General features: G+C 42.5%; 1 pseudogene; it reads left to right on the top strand.

Moving 5' to 3' along the window:
• Positions 1-2,498: 2,498 nt before the first annotated feature.
• LOC147622541 (uncharacterized) lies at positions 2,499-5,630 on the top strand (annotated as a pseudogene).
• The last annotated feature ends 1,088 nt before the right edge of the window (positions 5,631-6,718 follow it).

The following is a 6,718-nucleotide window of genomic DNA, read 5'->3' as shown; positions in this document are numbered from 1 at the left end:
TCTGTACAGAGAGAGAGAGAGAGAGAGAGAGAGAGAGGGAGAGAGAGAGAATGCACATAGTGTGTGTGTGTGTGTGTGTAGCAAGAGGTGTGTGTAGCAAGACAGAGAGAGAATGCAACTTAGCCCGCCATTTACGGGGAGAGAGAGAGGCGTACTGCAAGGTATGGAAGGTATGCAAGAGAGAAAGAGAGAGAGCCAGCTATATTCAGCGTGAATCAACGCCAATCATCACGGAGAGAGACAAATTGAGAGAGCATTCTTAAGTCAGCAGGAGAGAGAGAGAGAGAGAGAGAGAGAGAGAGAGAGAGGCCACAAGGGTAGCAATAAAGGTCACGGCCTAGCAGTTTGTGCAGTGTGTGTATAACAAGGGGAAGGAAAGAGAGGGTCTCTCTTTACCATCAATTATGCACATGGGAGAGAGGGCCCCAGCCATCACTCTTAATAGTTCATATGAAAGAAGGGACAGCTGCCAAATGTGGAGGGAGAGAGAGAGAGAGAGAGAGAGAAAGAGAGGAACTTCGTGAGCCTGGCAGCATCTCGTCGATCACGAGGAGAAAAGGATAAGCTTAAAATACTATCAGCTGCAGTGTAATCAACGAGCACGCGTGCGCGTGTGGGAGAGAGATAGAGAGAGAGAGAGAGAGAGAGAGAGACGTCGTTCATTTTGAACATAAAAAAGAATTGTATTTTCCAAAAAGCCTTAATAACAAGATATATAATGTTGGTTTTCCGCTGGGGGGAGAGAGAGAGAGAGAAATAAGTTAAAAGACTATTTATAGATTTATTATAAAACCATTTAGTTAGTACTTAAAAAAGCCTTAGAAAAGGTCTATCTGCTTGTTTAGGTGGCTCCAGAGAGAGAGAGAGAGAGAGAGAGAGAGAGAGAGAGAGAGAGAGAGAGAGAGAAACAAAATATTAAATTTAAACTACTACAAATTTTCTTAAAATTAAAAAAGCCCTAAAAGATATAATACTTTTAATAATTAAAAAGGAAAAGAAAAGAACACACAATGTGTGTGTGTGTGTGAGCATTGTGTGTGCATTGCTTATGTATACATTACGCATTGTGTGTGTGTGTGTGCGCATTGTGTGTGTGTATGCGTATGCGTATGCATTGTGTGTGTGTGTGTATACATTGTGCATATGAATGCATTGTGTGTGTGTGCGCGCGCGCGCGTGCGCGTGCATTGTGTGTGTGTGTGTGTGTGTGTGTGTTTGTATACATTGTGTGCATAGTGTGTGTTTGTGTGAAATTGAAAGAATAGGGGTTGAGATCGGGCACTTACCTTTTTGATTAGAGTGGCGTATGAGTGATATGTCGCTGTCGGAGGTCGCGACGTTGAGATCGTATACGCACACACACCTACAAAACCAAAACAAACACGTGCATTAGAAGGAGGAGAGAGATGAAAACGTGTATGTGCATGTGTGTGGGTGTGTGTATGTGTGTTGGGTGAAACATACCTGCAGATCTAGGCGGCCAAGAGAGAAGAATAAGCTCGCGCAAAAGAAATTGGGCTTTACTCAATTTCCCCAGGCCCCCGGTAAGACCCCCAGAAATTTTGAAATTTAAAATTTTTGGGGGTTTTACCGGGGGTGATACCGGGGCAGTTTTTGACGCACGGCATTTCTATCTAAAGTAGCATGGTCCACCCGGTATTTAAGGGTACTAGGTGCCCCTCATGCCTGCGTAGCCCTGGTCCCCTGCGTACTCCGCTACTTTAAGGGTACTAGGTGCCCCTCATGCCCGCGTAGCCCTGGTCCCCTACGTACTCCGCCGTCCCGCGTATGTGCCGTCCCGCCGTCCCGCTTATATGTTGTCTCGTCTCGCACTCCGATGTCGCGCGTTACCGTCCCGTCGTCCCACGTATGTGCCATCCGCCGTCCCGCTTATGTGCTATCTCGCCCCGCACTCCGACGTCGCACGTTACCATCCCCTCATCCCGTCGTCCCGCATATGTGCCGTCCCGCCATCTCGCGTATGTGCCATCTCGTCCCGCGGGACCCAATTGGGAGCCGCCTCCACGTGGCGGGTCCTGGACTAAGACAAAGAGCTCCCTAATGACCGTGTAAGGAGAGAGAGGGGGAGCATACATATGAGTGTGTAAGGAGAGAGAGGGGGAGCATACATATGAGCGTGTCTTTGAAACCATTTAAAGTATTAATTTTATCTTTATTGTGTACAGGTGTGATCAGTGGGTCATAGGCAGGATTATTCGATAAGCAAGTCTGCTAACATGTCTGACCGGATCTTGTGTCCATGTAATCGATGCAAGCGAACAATCATCCATTAACGACAAATAGCTAATGAGCATGTAGAAGATTGGGGGCAACGGGACAATAGTGTAATCGAGAATCAAATATGCCAATACGCCTCCAAAGAACCAGTAGATTTCTCACAGGTACTACCATCATATCCACCACGTTCGCAAATGTACCAACATAATATCGTGGAGGATGTAACGCGTGTGCCCTTAACCACACATGGAGACTCTAACATGGATGGTCCCTTACATGATGAGGATATGGAGGAGATGATTGAGGCTTTCTACATGAATGAAGAGTCCAGTCCGCATGATGAGTCCAATCCAAATCCCATTGATGTTCGACAAGATGATGAGGGCATTCAACGATTGGGATCTCTAGCCTCTACTCCATTATTCGAAGGCTCTCGTGCCACAGTCCTTCGAACTTGTTTGTCAATGCTTAATTTGCAATCCATATATGGATGGAGTAATGCGAGTGTTAGTGCCCTCTTCTCACTTATGAAGTCAACTATCCTACCATTGTAAATGCAATGCCGGCATGCAGGGAAGAGGCAAAGAAGATCTTAGCAGATATAGGAATGGATTACAATAGTATCCACGCATGTCCTAACGATTGCATTCTATTTCGAGGGGAATACGCCAACATGGAATCATGTCCAAAGTGTCAAGCTAGCAGATATCGTCAAGGTCTTACAGGCACCACAATACCTACAAAGGTGCTTCGACACTTTCCTATACTACCTAGAATCAAGCATATGTTCGAGTGTCCAGATATAGCAAAGCTAATGACATGGCACTCTACAAATAGGTCCACTGACAATGTGATGCGCATTCCAGCTGATTGTACAGCTTGGCAGCATATTGAGCAACAATGGCCAGAGTTCAAGAAGGAACCTCACCACCTTAGATTAGGTCTTGCCATGGAACGAGTGAATCCTTTTGGTTTACGGTCCACTACTTGGAGCACATGGCCAGTGGTGTGCGTCAACTATAATATTCCACCTTGGCTAACAATTAAAAAGGGTCATCTTTTACTTGCATTGCTTGTGCCAGGGAAGTGCAAGGTTAGAAACATGGACATATACTTGGCTCCGCTAGTGGATGAGCTAAAAGTCCTTTGGGATGGTATTTCTATCATAGACGTGTCAAGACGTAGTGGGTAACGATCAGTTAACTTGCGTGGCATTTTGATGTGGCCAGTGGCCTTGCAACAAGTGGCTATCATGCTTGTCCTATATATGGTCCAGCACTCAATGCTCGATACTCTAACTCACTTAAGAAAAGAGAATCATACAAGATTTCTTCCTGCAAATCATCCCATGCGGGAGGGTAGTCTTGCAAAACCACCTACACCATGGACAACCTCCTCTCAATATAACTCATGGATAGAGAATGGAGGGGAAAGTCCCAGTTCTTTTGGAATGAAACGACTATCAATCTTCCACAGGTTGCCATATTGGAGGAGACTTCTTGTGAATAACCTGCTAGATCCAATGCATATCTTCAAAAATGTTGGGCAAATACTATGGAAACGCTTAGCTGGAGCTCGAGACGACAATAAAGCTCGGAGTGATCTAAAAGATGCACGGATCTTGCATATGCAACCATATTGGCCTCTAATATGGGTAAATAAATTGGTCACACTCCAAACTGCACCTTGGGTGTTGACGAGAGAAAAGGAGAAGAGGGTGAAGAAGGTCATAGCCTAATTTTGTACACCAACAGGACACATGCATTGCTTAAAGGGGGCATTCACAAAGGATAACAAACTATGTGGGTTGAAGACACATGACTGGCACAAGTTCTTGCAATATATTCTCCTAACTTCAATAAGAAATTGGGCAACACCAGAGGTTCGCGAAGTAATTTACAAAATATCCCATTTGGTAAGGTGGATTTCTCAAAAGGAGATCACACTAAGTAGCATTGATGAGAATAGGATTAATGCAGCAGAAGCAGTTTGTATGCTTGAAAAGCACTTCCCAACAAGTATCCTCACAATACAAGTTCATCTCATGGTTCATATAGTGGATGAAGTTGCAATTGCAGGAATTGTCCATAGTAGATGGATGTTCTTCCTTGAAAGGTTCATGAAAACTTTGAAGGGATTTGTGCGTCAATGAGCAAGACCAGAGGGTAGTATGGCAGAGGGTTGGTTGGTTCAAGAGTCCCTAGTATACCTCTCTGAATTCCTTGGACAAAGAGAACCATCTATGCCTGTACTATGACACAACAAAGACGATGACAGAATGATTGGTGAGGTGCTACAAGGGAGGGGACTTGACCGTAAAATGGATCTTATTCTAGAAGAAAAGGTGAATAGGTTTTGCATTCTAAATCATCCAGCCATGGAGAAGTGGATGAAAGAATATGAGATAGAAAGGAATAGAATTTCCAATGAAAGACAAGAGTATAAAAGAGCCCAAAGAAACATGTCAAACGTCCAATATCCTCCAAGTTTAAGAGAACTACCAAAATTTATGAGTCTTGCTTGGTTGCATAACAAACTACAAGAAGCAGTTTTAAACAGGGAGACAGTGACAGAAATTGAGAAAGAGTTTGCAAGAGGATGTAGTAGAAAATATGAATCTTTTGGTGCTTTGTGGTCACACAAACGACATTTTTGAGTGCATCGGATAAATCACAAAAGACAAACATTTTACTCGAGGGTCATGGCATCATTTGATTAAGAGATAGTTACAAGGCAAAATGATGAGGTGCAACTTTCAAAGATAGAGTATTGTGGAAGGATACAAAATGTTTTTCAAGTGGACTACAGAAGCTTCCATATGTTTCTACTTGATGTGCAATGGTTCAAGGCGACCACAACAGGGCAAAACCCAACAATTCAAAGAGATGGCTCAGGCTTTGTTGCCATTGACTCAACAAAACTATGGACAAATAGAAGTGACACCTTTGTACTTGCAGAGACATGCGAGCACGTTTAGTACTCCAACTTTTAATTAGATTTGTATATAATATATTTATGGTTTTAAATCCTAATTAACTAAATATATGTACTAATTATTAATTACTCCAAGCATGTGTTAATTTTCACAGGTCGTTTTTCAACCAGTTCCAACAAATCCAACATGGTGGTATGTCATTCAAGTAGCTCCACGTAGCAAGCAAATATATGAGGAGCACGAGCTTATTCAAGAGCAAGAGGAAGCAAATACCAGTGATATCGATCATTGTTCAGTAGATCACAATAACATCGAGCACGTAGATATAATTGTCGGGTCCGCCAATGATATTTCTTATAATGGATCAGTAGAGGTGGAAGATGAACATCAACTAGATGAAGATGTAGATGATGCAGATGAAGACAATGAGATAGAGACAGTACTCCAAGATCTATAGAATAATATTAATGACATTAATTATGATCAAATAGACACAAATGCAGATCCTAGTATGCTTAATGATGATGCTGATGTATATGATCATCATCACCGCGTAGACATGCAAATGGGTGAACTTGATATTTTTATTGATATTAAAGCTCACCAAGATCTTCTAGAAGATGTTAACTATTGTGATATGGATGATGTTTAATTTTGAAAGTGTTTTTTTTTTAAATCCCAAATTTTTCGGGCCTAATACCGAGGGTTTTACCAAGGGTATTATCGGGGGTATTACCGGGAATATTACCGGGGGTTGTTAGCGGATCGCCGCGCGGACGTCTAATAGCATAGCTATTCAAGCACTAACACACTCTTGTTCAATGCTAGGGAAGGAACGCGATTAGGGCATGGAGGCGCATAGAGGTTGTCAATCTCTATGGAGTCTAATGCTAAAACATGCAATGCACAAAGCTCTATGTGATAAGGTCACACACACACATCACTAATCACTAATCACGCTTAACATAAAGCTTAGCAAGATTAGGCATCTACGCATACACATCCAAATCCGAGATACACACTCGTAGAATGCTTCACAAGACTCACAGGGACACTACGGCAATGCTAAAACATGAGACTTAATTAATTAAACACCGTAATTAAGCTAATCGAGAGATTAAGCCCTCTTAACAAAGTTGTGGGAAATTACTAATAAAGCATGCAAATGACTTAGCAATTACCTAGAGACTACTCTTTCATCATCACATAACTCAAAAACATCAAATTAAGCTCACAATGACAATATTAAGCTTGCTAATCTCGAAAACAAAGAGAGCTTAAATCAAAGAAAATTGATAGCTACGCGAAGAGAAACACCTGTAGATTGTATTGCAATCAACGGAATAGCAATGTCGATTACAGTGGGCGCGTAGTGAGCGTGGGAAGTTGCCTTCACAAAGAGGTAAAAGCTTCTGCACGTTTTCCACTTATCTTCAATAATAATTTTACTCTATTTTACAAAAAGTCACTTAAGTGAACCTTAGGCTTCCCAAACAGGTTGTGGGTTCAAATCTCACTTACAAACTGGAAGCACTAAGCCCCTTT

The sequence above is a fragment of the Cibotium barometz genome, chromosome 28, assembly GCF_041138505.1.
Source record: "Cibotium barometz isolate CiBa-2024 chromosome 28, ASM4113850v1, whole genome shotgun sequence".
Lineage (NCBI taxonomy): Eukaryota > Viridiplantae > Streptophyta > Polypodiopsida > Cyatheales > Cibotiaceae > Cibotium > Cibotium barometz.
Note: the sequence above shows the minus strand (reverse complement) of the source record. Positions and strands in the feature narration are given on the sequence as shown.